The sequence below is a fragment of the Microcebus murinus genome, chromosome 26 (assembly GCF_040939455.1).
Source record: "Microcebus murinus isolate Inina chromosome 26, M.murinus_Inina_mat1.0, whole genome shotgun sequence".
NCBI lineage: Eukaryota > Metazoa > Chordata > Mammalia > Primates > Cheirogaleidae > Microcebus > Microcebus murinus.
Genome location: NC_134129.1, coordinates 10320049 through 10341369, shown reverse-complemented (window position 1 = coordinate 10341369; position 21321 = coordinate 10320049). Strand labels below are relative to the sequence as shown.

General features: G+C 32.6%; 1 protein-coding gene across 15 annotated transcripts in view; it reads left to right on the top strand.

Moving 5' to 3' along the window:
* Positions 1–21321, top strand: part of ADGRL3 (adhesion G protein-coupled receptor L3) — a 780724-nt gene that overhangs the window by 408333 nt on the left and 351070 nt on the right. The window lies entirely within an intron of this gene.

The window sequence follows — 21321 nt, the reverse complement described above, 5'->3', positions numbered from 1 at the left end:
GAATGCGTACATTACTCACTAAATTTAATTCTTAAACTAGGAAAATATATGTCAGTCCCCTACATGTGTCAATCTTGAAATTCTTCAACTAGTCAATATCAAAGGAAGGACAGGAACCGAGCATCCATGGTATATCCCCTATATCAGTTATTACCTCTACAAGATACTGATTTGCAAGTGTGTGTGTGTGTGTGTGTGTGTGTGTGTGTGTGTCTAATATGGATTAGTCCACACCACAGTTCGCTCACCTTCACTTTATAGTGACCCTTCACATTTTAGGAGGGAATTGTGATTCTTGTTCTAGTAAAGGGTGAGCACGATTTACTGATTCAGTCTTGTCTGAACTTCACTGTGACCTTTTCTAGGATAGGCAGTTGAAGTTAAAGCTGCAGTCTGTTGTCTGGTATCTTTCCTGCTTTTTTAAAGAGTATTTTAGCCAGCTAAAAGTGTGAAAGTGGAGGAACATTTTAGGGTAACAAAATCTACCAAGATAAATAATGGCATTTAATCTTTGTCTTGAACAATACTAGGTGTTTTCCTGTGTCTTCCTATGTTATAAGGATGTATAATGCAAATTTATTAAGGATGATAATAATTTAATAAAATTAAATACCATTTTATAAACTATAATCAAAATTAGACTACATGATTCTTTCAAAATATTTATCAATTTACTTTTTAAAAAGGAAACTGTAAAAGTAATACATACTCAGCAACATTAGAAAAATATATTGAATAAGTCATATTATTATGCTCCCAAAGATTTTACCAGTTTCAATGTGCAGTCAGATAAGTACTACTGTACTCTTATGTTGGCTGAATTTCTCCATTGTATATTTTTGGTAATGATATATTACTAAAACTTAAATAGTAAATTCCATTTTTAATGTTTTAATTCACAATATTAAATAGCTATATAAATACTAGACTTCATTGTTTTTTCTAAATTTTCCTTTTAATGTATTTTTTGTTTTTTTCTTTTTCTTTAAGAACAGAAAGAGTTGTAAGATTCTTTGTCATAAAATTGACTTCCAAGTAAGCTAAATGAGTAAATAGTAATAATTTCACTTGGGTGCTTATAAATTGTAGAAGACCAGGACATGATGGACTCTATTCTTCACTTTAACCATAGTACATAGAAAGTTAAAATGAAATAATTATATTTCTCTAAAGAAACTTTTCAATAATATACTAATTTCATATACTTAAGATTTTCTGCAATAATATTTTTTTGAGATATTTTGGGCTAAGAAGAATGGAATTTTATCTTTGGTAATATACATGGGAAAAGTGTTCTACAGGAGAAGACTATGCTAACTGTAATTTAAATTTATCATATCATGTGCCCCCTGGTAGTTAACTAATTTAGAAATTTGAAACTTCCAACAAAGCTTTTAGCTTTTTGTATACCTAGTAATAGAAATGCCATAATTTTTATTGAATGTGATTGTTTATTAAGAAAAAAATGTATTTGAATTTTCTCTTAGCACCAAAAATTTGACAAAATTCCACATAAAATTTAGGTATAAATACAAATATATCATATGTTTATATTAAATTTGATTCTCTTATTATCTATGGAGTGAATTTTAAGTATTTCCAGATGACTATATATAATTATAACTATACCATAGGGTAAGTACTAACTTGAAATTAATATTAATAGGATTTTTACACTTTTGCACTTTTGGAATCTATGCCATTTTATGTTCTATTATTTCCTGAACTAAAAGTGATTATGAAATGCATATTATATGATAATAAGACCTGAGTCTACTTTTAAAGAAACGTTTATTAAGTATTGTATATATAAGTATAGAGAGAGAAATGAGAAGGAAATAATGTTTTGAGGATGTAGTTCTCTAAGAATCCTGACTTTTCTAAATGAGTTAGCTTTTTATTATCATTATTATTTATTAATATTATCATTGTTATTTTTCTCTTATCAGCAGTATTAAAACATAATAGGCAATGTCTTCTTTGTGACCAGCAAGTACTCACACATATGAATTGTCTTTTAATTCATATAGCAGCTTTCAGAAGTGTGAGTACAACTATTATTTCCACTATGTAAATGCGGAGTTTGAAGCCCAGAAGAGGTTAAGTAAATTGTATAAGCTATAATAGCTGATAATCGACTGACTGAGAATTCAAATTTGCCTAATTTCTAAGCAAATGTTTTTAATTTATACAAGGCTACTTCCCTACCTCTGTCATGAAGTTCGAAAATTATACGTTCAAAAAGCATTTTAATAAAAGCAACATAAACACATAAATTCTTCATTAGCAAATTCCTTATGATTTCTTTTAATAATAATGCATTTTTTCAGGCTTACCCATAAGTTGTCAGTATTAACTAAAATGAAAAAAGAAATAAAATTTTTAAAAAGTACTGTTACATTTGGAAAAAAAAGTAACCTAAAGTTTGAGTTGCTTTCATGCAAATTTCTATCTTTCTTGTTTAGCATGTTGGCTTAAGTCTGGGGTTGTGGTTGGTAGCAAGCAAGGTTTTCATTTTTCTCTAGATTAATAGATTTATTCAAAAAGTTTTTTAATTAGTGGTTTCTATCTGCTAAGTGCTGTGGTAAACTATGATATAAAATAACAATCTAGACTTCTGCGTGAGTGAAGTTCCTAAGTAAGATTTATTTTACTTTTCTTCCTATGGAACTCTAACAATCTAACAATAACTCTTTACAATTGACTTGAATTTTTTCCAAATGAAACCAACAGAATGTTATAATAGCTTTAAATTTTGAGGAAAAACATATTTTCCTTTAAATTACCGAGATTTTAGATATATTTGGAATGTTTTACTCACTGATATAAAAGAAAAATACCTGCTTCCTTGTCAGCATTGAAATTCAGGATTGGTAGTTAACGTAGTCCAGTCTGTTTGATTTTCTCTACTGGCTTTTGATGCATTTTCTTAATGACATAGTTTCGATGTTGAAATCATTACAAGTTTACTTTATTGCCAAAAGGCAATAAAATAAAAGGGCAATGTTTCAGTGTTCCGCTTTTCATCTTTCAGTAGACAATGATACATATTTTATAAATGTTCTTTGATGCTCTCTTTTGTTACTACCACTTATATGTATAACTGTAACATAGCATCTTAGAATATCTTGAATGCATTAATTTGACTCAGTATATTATTTCTATGGGAACTTAAACTTTTACATGACCATTTTTTGAGTGAAAAAAAAACTTACAGTACAGGTACATTATTTTGGTTGAAATGTACAAAAGTCACATACTGTGACACTTTTTAAAATTGCTACATACGATGAACTCAAGAAGTGCTTGAAGATTAGGGTAAATATTGGGACCCATGTGCCTTAGTTTTGGAATTTGAATTTTAAAACTCCATGTTAAAAGTGACTGTATAGATGAATTACTTTGTTCCTAGGTAAAATGAAAATTAAGAAAAAGTTTTTCATATTTGTGCCTTATTATTCTGTAAAGTCTGGCAAGTTGAGATGTAGTAATGAATGGTAAGCCACATTCCTAGACTTGTCTCCGCCAACACAAAGGGAAGCCAATTTAGAATTTAGAAAGTTGAAAGAATGAATTTCCTAGCTTTTAGCCCCATCCTCACCCAGCAAATATCATCATCCTGACTAGCTGACTACTTATTTATGTCCACTTAATTAGACATTTCAGATGCCTATTTGGTCATTTCAGCTGCTTAATTTTTACCCCCTGCTTTTTTTTCCTCTTTGCTAAACCTCTGCGTTTCTAAGTTGGCATGCTATCAATAACAGTCTCCCAGTATTCCTCTTCCCTTGTGAAAGTGACAGATACATTCTTCAGTTTGTACAAACTTGCCAAATGTCTATTCTTTTGATACTTTTTATTGGTAACTTGTGTTTATTTATCCAGTCAATTGAAATGCCTGAAATAAAGTAGACAATAAAAAACATGTGTGTTTTTTATCCTCTGCTTTTGTTCATTATTGTATTTCTCTCTTAGATTTTTCATTTTTTTTTCCTATCGTTTTAATGTAACTTACTTCCAGCTGAGAAAGCTGTTAAGTATGTCTTTCCCTCAAGCTGATGAAGGTATCGCTTTATAATTAGACTATAGGGAGTGCTGCAGAAGGAAACAGCCACCTTCTGTCCTGCCTCCAGGGACTGTCATCTCTGCAGCACACTCAAACTTCACATCCCTCAAGAGCTACAATCTACAGACATACATATATGCTTTAGTTAAATAAATGTTTATTCAGAATTACATATAGTCAAAAATGTATTGCCAGCCAAGGGTAACTCAATATCTGAGATGACAGGAATTTTGTTGACACAGCCATTGTTCTATCTGGAGATTTCCATTTTTTAAAATGGGATGTCAAAATTCACACTTAACACCAAGAGCCAACAAACAAGGTTATCTTTTTAATACTGTTGTTAACCTACTACAATTACCTAAACCATTTCTTACGTTTGTAGTTCTGAGAAATTCAAGGCCTTCTGACTAATTTTGAAAATGACTCTTTGGAGAAAGAACAAACAGCAACAAATTGTAATTATATAAATGTGTACATATTGCATTGGAAAGGGCTAGATATTTCAGACATATTTCTGACTACTCACGGATGGATACCCAAGTTATTTCTTTGGACATCTGCGATTTAGGTTTAAATCTCTTTGGAGACAACAATAAACACTGGGGAGGAAGAGACGGGAGTCTGCTTGGCAGAGAGGCTCTCTGCCATGATGGTGCATTACAGCAAAATATCCGGAAGGGTTGGTGCTTGCTCAAGGTCATGGGAGGTTTAAGTAGCAGCCGTTCAGAGATCCTATTGTGTACACATCAGCACAAGACTGGTACTTTGTCACTTTCCTAATGTAGATCCACCATAATTTACGCCACCTTCTGCATTCTCTTAGTGAGTTGCACCACCATCTATTCACATTCCAAAGCTTGAGTCCATATTGGTTCCTCCCTGCTTTTAACTCCTGACATTTCAAGTAATTATCAAGACTTGCCAACTTTCTACCTTAATTATTTCTTAAATGACTTCCAGATCACTATATTACCATGCTATTTCAATTCTCTTTTTCTTTTTATTTTCCTGAAATGATGACTCTACTCTCATTAATTTCATCAAGCTGACTGTCACTTGTCCCTTAATAATTAATTCTGGTGTCACCTCTTCCAGGAAATGTGTCCTGATATTCCTTACTCCGTCCAGGTTAGGCATCTATATTAGTCTACTAGAGCTTATGGAACAAAGTGCCACAAACTGGCAACTTAAAACTAACTTTGTCACAATTCTGGAGGCTATAGATGCCAAGGTGTCAGCAAGGCCATATTGTTTTAGAAAACTATAGGAGAGAATCCTTCTTTGCCTCTTCCTAGATTTTGGTGGTGGCTACCAATCCTTGGCAGCTGCATCATTGTAATCTTTGCCTCTGTTAATCACTTGACATTCTCCCTGTGTGTCTTTGTATCTGTGTGCAATTTTCTCTCTTTAAGGACACCTGTCATATTGGATTAAGGACCTACTTTATTCCAGTATGACCTCATTTTAACTAATTACATCTGCAATAAGTTTATTTCCAAGTATGGTCACATTCTGAGGTCCTAGGGGTTAGCACTTAAAAATACCTTTCTGGGGAACACAAGTCAATCCATAATAGTGACCCTTGCATGTACTTTCATATCATCTGTGCATACATACAACCATCATTTGCACTTAACACATAGTATGCTTTTAATACATGTTGATCAAATGAATAAATCTTTGCTGTTTATAAAAACAGGTCTTATAATACAAAAGATTACAAGGATTGATAATGTCACATAATACCTAATAATCTGCTTTGTATTTTTCCCATTACCACAGAGAAAGGGAGTAGGGACACTTTGAATCAAGAGCAAAGAGAATATACTTTTTTTTCCCCTAGGGTCCTCATCATTTGTACAGCTTTGGGGAAATTATTTAATTTCTTCATGCATATCTATAAAGTGTAAATGAAAGAAGTGATAGCTTACATACTCACTTTCAGATATTTATATTTTGCATTTCCCATTCTAGAACTATCAGATACTCAATGTCATCAGAAAGTAGAGACTACTTATGAAAAGACTGGTGTGTCATGCTAAGGAGTTTGGTTTCTCCTATGGAGAAAATGAACAATCATGAAAATCAAGTGGGGGGTTATGATAAAAGGGCATAGTGAGCTGGTTAAGAAGGGATTTGGAGGAACACACGCAGGATATGGGACTTAGTGAATATTGGGAAAAAGGGAGGAGAAAGAGATTCAGGGAGTGCTGTTGAATGAATTTGTGGAATACCTTACCAAATGCCAAATGTGATGTTATAGTTGCTGGAATCTAAAATTTCAGGCTTCATTACAATGTTATTTCTGATAAATGTGTGAAGTTTTTTTATACGTCTTTCTCTGTGTATATGTAGCCCAGTGAGACCTCTTTTGAAGTTATGATACCTTGTAATTATAAAATATTTACATTTCCTCCACTGTTCCCCTCATCATATTACCTTTGATGTAGGGAGGTGAAGCCCTGCTACAGTCCCCGTTGTTTTACACATGAGTATAGTAAAACTCAGAAGGATGAAGTGGTTTGCTTGCACAGTTATTACTTTGAAAATAGTCTTTTGGTTCAGAATCTTTTTATTAAAGTAAAGCACATATATAATTGTAATCATACTTTCTCTGACTACACCCACGTGCATTCCATTTTATTTAACTACTAAAAATGAACAGATGTTTCTTAATCATTGTCTATCTGCAGGGATGTCTTCTAGAAAGCTGCAAATATCGTTCATGTTTGGAGATAGAAATGGTTTTGAGTGCAGCACGATTCTTCCTAACTAAATGGTTTCTTATTTTTGTCTCTGTTAATCAAGAATATTTAAATTAAGCTGTTTATGAATAAAATCTAATGACATAGTGATATAAGGATCACCATACATTAATAATTTTAGTAGATAGGGATCCAATGTATAGGAAGAAATGTGAATTTTATAGTACTAAGTGACTTCTTTCTGCTGAGTAACATTCTACATCAAACCCAGTTGATCAAAAGTGAGGAAAGGGCATTTTTTTGAAACCTAAAAATTTGTATCCCCATAATATGCTGGAAAAAAAAAACCGAAAAGAAAAATTTTCAAATACTATAAAAATTAAAAAAAAAAAAAGTGAGACTGTGAGGTTTGGATGTAGAACACTTTACTGGGTTACCTGTGCATTTGTTTCATGTTACTTGAGAGTGCAAATTAAAGATTTAAAAGAGGCCCTTCCATTTTTTTTATGAAAACCTATTTATTTTTTATACCTTTTAAAATAATTTATGTCTTACTATTTTTTAAGTATTATTATATATGTTTGATTCAGTAACATATATCATTTACTGAGTACACTCTTTTGGGTTATGTGTTATGCTTTATGTTACTGCTTTTAAGCCTCAAAATAATCACACATTATAATTGCAAATAAGCAAAAATTAAGGCCTTTCGAGGTTGCATATCTTGTCCTGTTTCTCACAACAATATGGGTTCAAATATAGGTTTCTAGGTCATTTTCTATATTACTAATGATATCTAACCTTTTGGCTGTGGACTATTTAAGTCTCTTAAAATTATTTCACGTTCTAAGCATTGTCAGTAGCCTGACCTTTGCACATTTTGCATATTTTAAGACTATATAATCTGTTGTGAATAATATAGTATAGATCCACTTAAAAATAGTAAAGATAAAATGATCATTTTCCATTGACTTTGTCAAAAATAATAAAACTATAACTATTTTACTCTATAGTAGAATTATACTTTTTAATAAAAAGAGACTATATTTTTGAAAAGATTGAGAATCACTGCCTTACATCAGAGCATATGTGAATGTTTACTACATAGTAGGTATTCATAAAAATATTTTGTTAGTTATTAAAAAATTTATAAAACTTTGTCTTTCTAAAGGAAACAATTATTATTTTTTATTTATTTTTTTATTTTTTTGAGACAGAGTCTCACTATGTCAACCCAGCGAAAGTGCGGTGGCATCATCACAGGTCACTGCAATCTCAAACTCCGGGGCTCAAGTTGATCCTCCTGTCTCAGCCTCCCAAGTAGCTGGGATTACAGGCACGTGCCATCATGCCCAGCTAATTTTTTTCTGTTTTTTTAGTAAAGACGGGGTCTCACTCTTGCTCAGGCTGATCTCAAACTCCTGAGCTCAAGCAATCCTCACACCTCAACCTCCCAGAGTACTTGAATTACAGGCATGAGCCACTACACCCAGCCAGAAACAATTCTTAAAGAAAAGAATAGTGTAATGACCTTATGTCTCCAGGTTAAAACATAAAATAATGTCATAAGTAAAGTATGTATTTCACTCTAAAATTTCTTTAGAATAGTGCATTAGGCATTCATTCTATTTTATACTTTATTTCTATTTCATTTTTGTAACTTCATAATTGTGGAGCAAACTCTAATAAAACACATAAAAGAACTTAATATTTTTTTTTTATTCAGTAGTAAAAAGTTTCTTCACTACAATGTAAATTTCATAGAATATTAAGTATTTATCTGTTCTCAATATAGGAAGAAACCCCAAATACCTGTTATGCAAAATGGCAAACAAGAAAATAAATACCTTATATTTACTTTCCTAAGTGTTATTTATTCTCTTTAAAAAGCAGATTGTAATCCAATTTTTTTTCCCCTTTTCTCTTTCACCTAAACCTTAAAATGCTGGTGGTTTTGTCAACCTTGCATAAGTTATGAAGCTATGTCCCAGGTAATTCATTGTCTTGGGTTGAAAAAAATAGGCTCATTTCGCTATGTTGCTTTCAGATGTGGAAGAAGGACTACAACTTTGAAAATGACAATTGTGAATCACTTCCTGAAGACAATGTCTGCTCTTATAGGGTGTCATAAGTTGTCATTAGAGTCATTTTAAGACAGGTCAACTAACAATGTTATCATCTTAAGGCCTGTATAGCAACTGTAGCAGACTTCATTCAGTTGTGAATGATTAAGTACTGACTTTTTGGACATGTGGCAAGCTGGACTCCCAGCATGCCAGACTTCCTAGGTGACCTACACCTGTACCTTATCTCTATAAAGAGTCTCAATACTGAAAATAAGTGTAATGTTTTAGGGGCAGAGAGATGTGCTGTAAATATATGCGAAACTTTGGGGGACTTTTACAGAAAAATAACTTCTATGAAAGCCACATTGAGGTTTTTATGTAAAATTTTGAAAGGTGTCAAGGATCAGAATATGAAGTAGTTAATTCAGATAATCCTGAAAGCATGTCATCCTCTTTAAATTTTAAATGTGGATTAACATGAAATAATGACTGTTTCGATTTAAAAAATGGAGACAAAATATTAAGAAACTGAAAAATTATGATTATACTACATCTCAGTAACAATTATTGTTGCTATAAGTCCTTTAATGCTGTTGTCTACATTTATGCAGACATTTATGCATACAACTACACAACCATTTTTTAAGATTTTTTTTTATTTTTAAATTACTATATGGATTTTTTTTTTCAGATTGATAAAGGAAGAGTTACTTCATTTTAATGGCTGTCTAGCCTCAAATAGGAGGGATTCATTTCAGTGTATTTAATCAGAATATACATGAAAATGCTTCATACCACATACTTTCAAAGTAAAATCAATTGTTCTCTAAGTCTGAAAAAAAATGCCCTTTGTATGTTCTAGTTTTGTTTTGCTTTGTTTTTGGTAACTATGCTACAATCTTTAAACTATCTTAAATATGAGGTGCTTTTCACTACAGAGAGCTTGAGATGTTATGTCAGATACTATTGTTTGCTTGCCACAAATTAATCCTTTAATCCCCAACCTCTCCTTGCTAGCAAAACTCTGAATTGTTCACTCCCCTGTAAGTCCTTAAGAAGAGACTGGGCCCTCCTTTTGCTCTCCCTTTCTTGCTGCAGTGGGTCTGGTTGTCATCCATGGCATATGTATCACACTCTGTAAAGCTATATCTTGCTCTTTGCTCTATAATCCTATCTTTCCTCAATAAACTTCATTTTGGTGCTTGCGTTAAAAAAATGAAAGAGGAGACTGGGTGCATCACTGGCCCTAAATTGATGACCTTCACTAGACAAAACCAGTCACATGGCTGTCTATTCCCCTGGTGAGATTATTTGAGGCATAGGTATATGAACATAACTAGGCATTGACTCATTTTGTCCAGTGTTCTTTAAGGGGTAGTCTGCTGAGGGTCTTATGTGTAGAAGATCCTTACTCTTAAAAATGGTAAGCAAGATAGGGCTTTACTTTTTCATGAAACTGTGTATTATCATCTCCAAGTAACACCTGGAAATGCAGTAACCGTCTTAAGACCATAAGGCAAATTCCAAGAGAACTTCCTATAATCTAAGCCCTGGGCATGATTCTTTGTCCAATCTCTGAATTAACCAACTTGGAACCAACCTACCTTCCGATTTTTAACATGTGAAATGACATAATTCTTATTTTTGAGCCACTTTTATTTGTATTTGCTGTTTTTTTTTTTTCAGCCTAGAGCATTCTTATAGAAATGGCATGACATTATTGGTATATGAATCGCTTCCTGGTGATTCTGTAAACCAAAGCAGACAGGGTATAGTTTTATGTCTGTCTGTCTGTCTCTCTCTCTCTCAACCTAACTGGACTTAATATGCTAGAGTTAGCCTAACTAGCCCCAGTGCTAGAGGTGAGAGATGAAACATGTAAGGAGGAGAGGGGCCCCAAGAGAATTAGTGGCTTCAGTCACTGATATTTGTGAACTGTTTCATGGTTTGCTATGCTATGCCATGTCTGTTACATTACACTTATAAAGCACGAAGACAACTAAGATTGTTTTTTATGTAATGTAGGAAACTTAATGACTACAGTCTTCAAAATCTATATGAGGACAGAGTCAGATACCAAACTTTATTTCACTCTGCTTTGTATTCCTGCCTTGGAAATCTTTTTTAATTTTAATAAAGGCTAAGAACACAAGCATATATACATGCACATATACCTAGTTCTCCATTTGCTTTTGTTTAGCACTTTATTAAAAGCAAATGTGAGGAAGCCCAAAGCATTTTTCCTAGCTTATTTTATGTTTTTCCTTTTAAAGACTTTCATATTAACTGACTTCAATATCCAATATTAATAAAATTCCCTTTTCTTTCCAATTCTCTTTCTCAAGGTTTACTTCTGCTTTTTTTCCCTTCTTTTTCTGTTTTTCTTATATATAAGTCATTTGATTTGCAAATATTCCATATTGACAAGAAAAAAAGCTTCAACTACATGATTCAGTATGACATTCCTCGTCTCAGCCCAGTTATACAGATAGGACATTTGTGTAACTCAGAAAAGAAAAGAATGCCTTGCAGCACTCTTGTGAAGTTTAATGAATTATCTATCTCTGATTTAAAAAAAAAAAAAGGAGTGGAATAACATAAGTAATCCTGTAAAATAAATTCAGATATTAATATCCTCACCAGCTCACAGTGAACTGAGCTAGTTAAGACTTTTCTTCACTTAAAAAAAATACATGCATATAAAATATATATTAATGTAATATATACTATATAAGGAGCATATAAAATATTCCTTTATGTATAGACAAAAATTCACAATACCTCTATTACACTTTCAGATAATGAATTCAGGCACATGCTTCGATTTATTTGGTTAAACATACATGCAAGTAAAGAATGTTCAGCCCTGAAATGCTGCCACAAGTCGATGGTAAAAAACTAATGTAGCTGCAATTCCAGTTGTTTTTAAAATGAAAACTTTTAATAACTATATCTAGCTGTTATAGCATTCAGTTACTGAAAGATTACAGCTTAGAAATCACTGGTACAGAACATAGGACTGAAATACTTTTACCAGCGCTGTGTGTGAATTCTTAACTTTAAAAGCACAGTCCCATTTATTTTGGATCCTTCCTTTGAATTCTGCTCATGTGTTTGACATAGCCAATCATTTTATTTTTGGTATGGGCTCTGTGAACATTCTGTGGATTGTTGGCGATGTGTATGATAATTTGTTCCATCAAATATTGCTCAGAGATGTGTAGAATATTTGGAAATTAGACTTTCTTGCAAGATCACCACATTTTTAAACATACTTTTGTATTTTCAGAGTAGTATTAAGTCGATTTTAGAAATTCCCAAGAATAAGCCTTTAAGATTCAAAAACACATAAATATTTATTACAGTTAGAAAATCTGAAGAGGTTTCTGTTTTTTAAATTGCCACTGAAAAATTTTATAGCGTAGGCAAATATCTTTTTAGTGCAGTAGAGAATTTGTATTTAAATTATATGTTGTCAATATAAAATTATTTATTTCAATCCATCAACATGAAATAGTCATTTTTCATTTGTTTTTAAGAAAGGTATAACAACAAGGAAACATAAATTTATTTATTTATTTTTTTATTTTATTTTATTTTTTGAGACAGGGTCTCACTCTGTTGCCCATATTAGAGTGCTATAGCATCATCATAGTTCACTACAATCTCAAATTCCTGGACTCAAGCAATCCTCCCACCTCAGCCTCCCAACTAGCTGTGACTACAGATGCATGCCACCATGCCAGGCTAATTTTAAAATTATTTTGTAACGACAGGATCTCGCTATGCTGTCCAGGCTGGCCTTGAACTCCTGGCCTCAAGTGATTCTCCTGCCTCAGCCTCCAAAAGTGCTTGTATTATAGATGTGAGCCTCTGTGCCCATAAATGTAATTTAATATGAATCAATGAAATTTTGTAAATAATTTCTCAATGTTTGGTATTTCATGTTTTATGAGGGTTTACGTAAGTCCAAATTGAAAATACATTCCAATTTCTGTAAAATACTTTAAAAGTGTACCTTTATCGGTCAGCTAAATAAATCTAGCTCAGTTTCCCACATCTATGGCAATAAGCTTTGCATACTGAGAAGTCCATCATGATCAAAGCAAAACAATCATGTAACATCTTTCAGCCAAATTAAACTCAAAACATTTATTTGTATTGGAACATAATATATATAAATGGAAGTTTACAAGTCTTTTAGTAAATATAAGTTTATATTATGAGGACTTTGAAGCCCTTAGCTGTGCTCTACTTCAATGACCTGCATCTTACTTTGTCAGACGTAAAGGTGACCATCCTGGGATACACTGTTTTCAATACGCCTTTTATTTAAGTTTTTGTGATAGGCTGAATAATGGACTCCCATGATATTGGTGTCCTAATCTCCATAACCTGTAAATGTTACCTTATATGGCTAAAGGGATTTTTCATATGTGATGAAGTCATGGCTCTTCAAATGGGCAGATTATTTCGCATTATCTAGAGGGGCCCTAAATGTAATCACAAGGTTCCTTTTTAGAGGGACATATAAAGGTCAGAGGAGGAAAAACATGATGTGACCTCAGAAGTGGGGAAGAAAAGATGCTGTGTTGTGGGATCACAAGCCAAGAAATGAGGGGACAACCTCTAGAGTCTGGACAAAATGAGACAGATTCTCCCAGAGCCTCTGTATGGAACAAACCCTGCCAACATTGTGGTTTTAGCATGATTCCGTTTGGATTTTCTGACCTCCAGAACTATAAGAGAATACATTTGTATTCTTTTAAGCCTCTCCAAGTTGGTGTCAATTTGATAGAGAAGCAAGTAGAAAACCAGTTGGGTCAGATTTTCACTTGTTTGTGTGAAATTAGATTTCTCTAATGTAAAGGAATGTTTGTGAAATACCCCAGTTACCTTGATTTGATCATTACATTGCCTGTATCAAAATGTCACATGCACTCTACAAATATGTATAACCATTATGGAGCCATAATTTTAAAAATTACATTGTTAAAGTATATAAAGAAAAAAAGAATTGGGGCTAGAGAATCATTAGGTGAATCATAGAATTTTGTTTATATACATTGACAATGTCCTCTGGAAGATCACATAATACTTTTAGTTTATAATTTAGGATCAACTTTCTCTAAAATAGAAGTACCAAATTAGGAGCCTTATTACTTTTGTAACTCTTCTTAAATCACCACGTAAACTGTAAGTGGACAACATCAACAAACTCTTTTATGAACACTGGATGTATAGCTACAGTACAGGAATGGAAGAATTCTTTAAATTTTTAATGATGATAATTGATTTTTTTATACTTTAACCATTTATTTCTCTTATTCTTTGAAATCTGGATGACTCCTGCATGACCTACATATTCACCTTTTTACCACTAGCTAATTACCTTACCTTTTCCGGTTTTCTAAGTCCAAAATGAATGCCATATCATCCAATATCAGAGTGGCAGGCAGTGGAAAATAAGGAAGATCCTGTCTTAAGGAGGAAAAAGAGACCAAAACATTGACCAAAATACTGTTGACATCTGTGCATTAATTTATGGTTTCTTGTATTGCTACATTTCATCCCGAGAACTAAAAACTCAATTATCCTGATTACCTAAACTAGTTTGAGAATTTAAACATGAATGTAATAAGATAGTGGCTTTTTTTTCATTGCAAAATATCTTTAAAATATTTTTCTCTCATAGAAACAATGTCTTATTCTTATGTGAATCAAACACTGATTTGTCATATGTTAGATGCTGTGAACTTCTTGAGTATACTAAGCGGATGTATGTTTCTTTACCATACATGCTTTTGTATAAATGTTTAATAAGTGCAAATGTAAGTTCATAATTTTGCTAACAAAAACACACTCATAAGGCACCATTTTTTAAACACTGTTATATTCGGTCTTTAAAAATACCAGTGCTTTTCAGAGGAGTTTTATACATGGCTGAAGCATCATTGGAAAAGTTTCTTAACATTCCCAGGAATAGCTTCTTTGTACACACTGAATTTACAGTGTTGTAAGAATATGTGATTGAAAGCCTTATTAATGGAAAAACCCTGTGAATCACCCTCCTTGTACATAAATACAAGAATACTTCACTAAAATTATTTTAATAGTGCCGTGTTAGATCATCAATGCTGTGGAATCAACCAATACCACCTGTATATATCTATTATGTGAGACTTTTTAAAAATACAGTATTTAAGACTAGTTTTGATATGCTTCATCCATAAGTATGTTGTAATCAAACATGAAATAATGGGCTGCTAATTTTTATCTGGATAATGTTAGTAAATGCAACACCATTTTATTTAATTTAGAAAAAAAATAAGGGGCTGATTACTTTATATGTAATAATAAATGAATAGTTGATATGCACATAAACTCAGCAATATCATTTTTACTATTTGCTGCAGTAGGTTGTGGCAAATATAGGAACTTTTTTACCCAGAGATGACTTTTTTATTGTCATGCACAACTAATTTTGGCCCTACATTGCTATGAGCCATATTGGAATGAACAAGTTTGCAGTAAATGATTGGGTATCCTATTACTAATCCTGTGATTAGGGAAAGATGTGTATCTCCTCTGGCAGTCATCATGTGACATATTTTTTAAATGAACAATATTGCTTTAAAATTCGTGCTAATTAACTAATAGAATTAAACATATATTAACTAACATTTTACTAAATACACTTGAATGGATAGCAGTTATATGTAAATTAGAGATTTCCATGTGGGTTGAATTAAAATTGCATTATTTTTCTTTTGGAAAAGCCTATATATAAATGGTATACATTCATCATATTACTCCTCTACCTTATGCTCAAAATTTGATCGTTTGGATTGCTGTATGTTAAGTTGGATTGTGAATGCCTGGTTATATGTGTTAATTTAAATTCAGAACCTCCTCTGAATGCCTGATCCACACCATGACTGACTGAATCCTGGGCCGCTCAGATGTTTCACAGCTGGCCTTTATTTCATCTGATCACCATAGTACTCCTGAGAATCTATCAGGTCAGGGCGAATTAAATCAGAATCCCAGAGTGACCATGAAATGTATGACTCATCTCTCATAAGATAGCAGTATCGTGGTTTCCAAGTCACTGTTGTGGAGTTCAGTGACTATCATTTGATTACTGAGAGTCTGAAAAGTCATTTAACATCTTTACAAAAGTTCTCTCTTATGTGAAGTTAAGGGTAGCATTATTCATCTCAGAAAGAAGTGACACATAGGATTATAAATACTTTCTCCTATTCTGAATGAAGTTTGTCTTGTCACTTGGTTAATTGTTTCCGTTGCTTTTTAGTTAGATGCAATCCAGTTTGTTTGTTTTTTCTTGTGTTTCCTGTGCTTTTTGGGGTCATATCCAAAAATTAATTGCCCAGACCAAAGTCAAGAAGCCTATTACATGTGTTTTTGTCTAGTAGTTTTATAGTTTTGGGATTTGCATTTAAGTCTGTAATCAATTTTGAGTTTAATTTTGTATATGGTGTGAGATAGGAATCGAATTTAATTCTTCTGCTTGTGGATATGCAGTTTCCCCAACACCATTTGTTGAAGAGATTTGCTTTCTCCATTGTGTGTTCTTAGCACCTTTGCTTGAGATGAATGAACCATAAATGTGTGGATTTATTCCTGGGCTCTCTATCCTGTTCCACTGGTCTGCACATTTGTTTAGGGGTTAACATCCAAAATATGTAAGGAATTCAAACAACTCAATAGGAAGAATACAAACAACCAAATTAAAAAATGGGCAAAGGACCCGATGAATATTTCTTGAAAGAAGTCAAAGAAATGGCCAGCAGATATATGAAAAGGTGCTCAATTTCACTAGTCATTAGGGAAATGTGAATCAAAACCACAATATCACTTCATACCTATTAGGATGCCTATGATCAAAAAGATAAAAGATTAGTGTTGGTGAGGCTGTGGAGAAAAGAAAACCCTTATACACTGTTGGTGGGAATGTAAATTGGCACAGCCATTATGGAGGCCAGTAGGTAGATTCTTTGGAAAATTAAAATGGAACTCCCACATAATCAAGCACTCTCACTTCTGGGTATCAAAAGGAAATGAATTCAGATTCTTAAAAAGATATCTGTACTCGTTCATTGCAGTAGTATTCATAATAGGTCCTGTGCATCAACAGATGGATAAAGAAAATATAATGTGTGTGTATGAATATTAGTCTGAAAAAAAAAGGCAACCCTGCCATTTGTGATAACATGTAGGAATCTAGAGGACCTTATACCATGTGAAATGAGTCAGACAGAAAAAGACAAATACTATATGTGTGTCTCTCTTACATGTGGAACCTAAGAAAGTAAAATTTATAGAAGCAAAGAGTAGAATGGTGGACGTGAAAGGCTGGGGTGGGAGAAATGGGGAGATGTTGGTCAAAGTGTACAAAATTTTGATTATGGAGGATAAGTAAATTCTGGAGCTCTAACGCTTAGCATGGTAACCATAGTTAACGATATGTATTATATATTTGAAATTTGCTAAGACAGTAGGAATTAAACTTTCTCATTATACGACATAGAAAAATATAACTCTGTGAGATGATGGATATGTTAATTGTCTTTTTTCTGTTAATCATTTCACAATGTATATCAAAACCTCATTGTATAACCAAAATATATACAAAAATTGTTTTAGTCAATTATACTTTAATAAAGCTGGAAAAATAAAATAAAATGAATTAGAGTAAAAAAAAAGTAACAAGTACGATTTACATGAACATACAAGCTTTCTAAATCTGAAGGGTTATACACATGTAGTACATTGTTACTATAAATCTTGGACTTTGGGTGTTACTATAAATCTTGGACTTAGGGTATCCCAGGAAAAGTAGTTTGTAGACAAAAAATGACTTGGCTTATTATTGTTTTTTTTTTGTGTGTGTGTGTGTGTGTGTGTGAATCTGTTTCCTTCTGTTTCTACTCTCAATACAAATATTTTTTTTGTTGCTTTTTTGGTGTGTCTCTCCTATATTGTACATTTCTCTCCAGTGGCATATATATATAATGAAGTATTATCCCATTCTAAAATAAATGACTAGTGATAATAATGAGAATAAAAAGTATATCTTGTGCATATGTATGATACTTTATTTTTTCTAATGCATTTTTATAACAAGCATGTGCACTCGAAGGGAACGAAATAATTGGCCCTGTATTATGTACTTGAAAACTGAAATTCCAAGAGGTTTCCTCGAGAATTCTATCTTTGTCAGTGTTATCTGCTTATGTTTTATTTGAAAATGTCTAATATTGATGGAGAGATTGTTTTTCCATGAAGTTTCTAATGAAAAAATACAGAAATTTTTAGCGCTATAAAAAATGCCTCGACTGTGAGCTAGCACGGTTTATGCTATAATGGATTAAGCTTAAGCCCGTTATGCAAACGAGGCGACACAAGACATGGAAAATGGGCCCCACATCTACTCGCCATCAAATTGGTACTGACTGATTAAAACTATGGTTTTCAAATGGTGGCAATGCTCACCAGGGATTGGGGGGGGCACTCTTAGGGAGGTGGCGAGCACTTCGGAGGGGAAGGGCATAACTCTAACCCTTCTTAGGGAGAGCCAAAGATACGCAATATAACCAAAATGTCAAAAAACCAAAACTTTTTTGGGGTGGTGGGCAGGCAGGAGGGGGGAGGAGGAAAGGGGTGTATGCTTCCATAACTGTGTGTGGTGCACACCACTGGGAGATTGGACACATCGGGGGAGGGAGAGGGGGCAGGGGCAATATTTGTAACCCTAACAATATTTGTATCTCCATAATATGATGAAATAAAAGGGAAAAAAAAAGAATTAAAAAAAATGCCTCTACCATTTTTATAAGATTATGATGTCTTCTCTGTATTAGTGGATTACGATTCATTTGACCATATTATTGTAATTTTTCTCATGTTTATTGTGGATTTAAAAATATCTTTGGTATCATTTGTGAAGGATACTGAAAATCATTTTTAATTTATATTTATTAAAAATAAACAATGCAACATCTGAGTTCAAAGAATATGAGAACACTGTTTTATCTCACTTTTTTCACCTATTATAGAATGAATTACTTTTGAAAATTTTGAAATAACTATAAAAGTACTCTTTGCAGAGTAAAATGTTCAAAAATCTGTGATCAGTTTTTAAAGTGAATTTCATTTACTCATAGTAACTGAAGGCATTTTACAAAACCCAAGACAGAACCTTGAAACTCTAATTTTCAAAATATAGCTAGTCTTTAAACAATTAACATAATGTATCCTATATAAAAATAATATTCCAGAGATTGAATCTACCTTTCTCCTTTTGATTTTTAAGAATCTTAATCTTAAAGAGTACTTGATATAGAAATAATAAAATATTATACATTTGGAAAAGTGAATGTTATAAATTAATAATGTTTTATACAGAAAAATTATAATGACTATAATATGTAATAGCATTTTTTGTTTTATATATCTCTTCACATATACTATCTCATTAATTACAAGGCTTCATTACTCATTTTTGGTTAACATTAAGATTTGGAATTCATAATGGTGACTAGTATAACAGTCACTTTTTAAATTTTCTTACACAGATAATTAATATTTTATAGCTTAAACAGCATATAATATGTAAATTGGATGATATACTTTTAGATAGCTAGCTAGATAAATATTAATATATAGTATATAGTGTCCAGGTTATGTTTTTAAATTTAACCTATAAAAACATAACCATTTGAAATCCTTCTTGATTCAAGACAACTTTCTGTGCAACAAATACTTTCATAATTGTAAATTTTAACCTTATGTCCTGCTCATAAATAAGAAGTAAACTGTTCTGTTGACATCATACATTGATTATTTAAATAAAAGACTGTCCGGGCGTGGTGGCTCACGCCTGTAATCCTGGCACTCTGTGAGGCCAAGACGGGCAGATTGCTCAAGGCCAGGAGTTCAAAACCAGCCTGAGTGAGACCCTGTCTCTCCTAAAGATAGAAAGAAATTAATTGACCAACTAAAAACATATATACAAAAAATTAGCTGGGTATGGTGGCACATGCCTGTAATCCCAGCTACTTGGGAGGCTGAGCCAGGAGGATCGCTTGAGCCCAGGAGTTTGAGGTTGCTGTGAGCTAGGCTGATGCCATGGCACTCATTCTAGCCGGGGCAACAAAGTGAGACTCTGTCTCAAAAACAAAATAAATAAATAATAATAAAAGACTTATAATAGCCCATATTATCTAACAAGTACAAGAATAGACACAACTTCTAAATGAATTTTGTTATTAGAGCTGTGGTAATTAGAAAGGTTGATAATAGGGAATAAAATGACTATTGACCAAGAAAGAAAGATAAATATATAAACGTGTGTATAAGTTTTGGTGACTGAGGATCATAGTTAATATTACATTTACAGAATATTTATACTTTATATTTTCACTTTTCATTATTTCTACTTTGCCTTCAAAGTAAAATTTTGAATGTTTTAATAAAAAATGCAGAAATAACTTTATGAGTTCGTATTGCTGTCCTTTGTATTAAAAATGCAAAATAGATTTTTGAGTTTTTCCAGGATGTGATGTGAAAATTGTATTGGTTTTACTGCTGAAAACATTATTTAACTTGGGCAGCTTCGTCAAATGGGTTTTTTTTGTAATAGGGAAGTACTGCTAATTTTAAAAGGTATGAGTGCACTAAAATATCAAGCTACCTCTTGGCAGCGTATGTGTGAGGACAGCCACGTTTGCATTAATGTTATCGTACAGTTGTCATCATCAGCCTCAGACATTATATGTACACAGGAGAACTTTACAACTTGTGGCCCCCCAGGACTAACTGTTACACTAAATTGCCTGATAAGTATGGAGTATTGGCTTTTATTAATCTTTCACTGATAACACAGAATATATTTTTCAGTTTAAGACATTCACTAATGAATCAAATTTAATTTAGGGACTAAATAAAATCCTCATTAAGCCAGACAAATGATAGCCTTGGGTAAACACAACATATTTTTTTTTTTTTTTACTCTAAATCAAATGAGTTCAGCTTGTAGATGTTCTTTATGCTGCCAGTATCCTGGCAAGTATTCTGAGATCACATCAGAAAATGAAATATCTCTTTAAGAAAGTAACAGAAAAGTCTAGCCCTGAGGTTTTATGTTCTAAAACAAATAAACAAGAACATAAAAACATGGGATAATTAGAGTATCTGATCCTTTAAACTTAGTGCTAATACGGGTGGATAAACCACCAGTTTTCTAAAGAAAAATCTATTTAAGGATAAATGTTTAAATCTGGAAATTTTCTGGATAAAATTCACTGTAATGAGACCACTGTGAACTTGGATATCTTTTTCAGAGTAAATGTTAATTACATTATATGTATTTTTCCCTATGAATAATTCAGCCCAGATCTGTTTACCCCAATCGCCACAAAACATCCAAGTTTGTATTTATCTTTTAATAATGGCATTT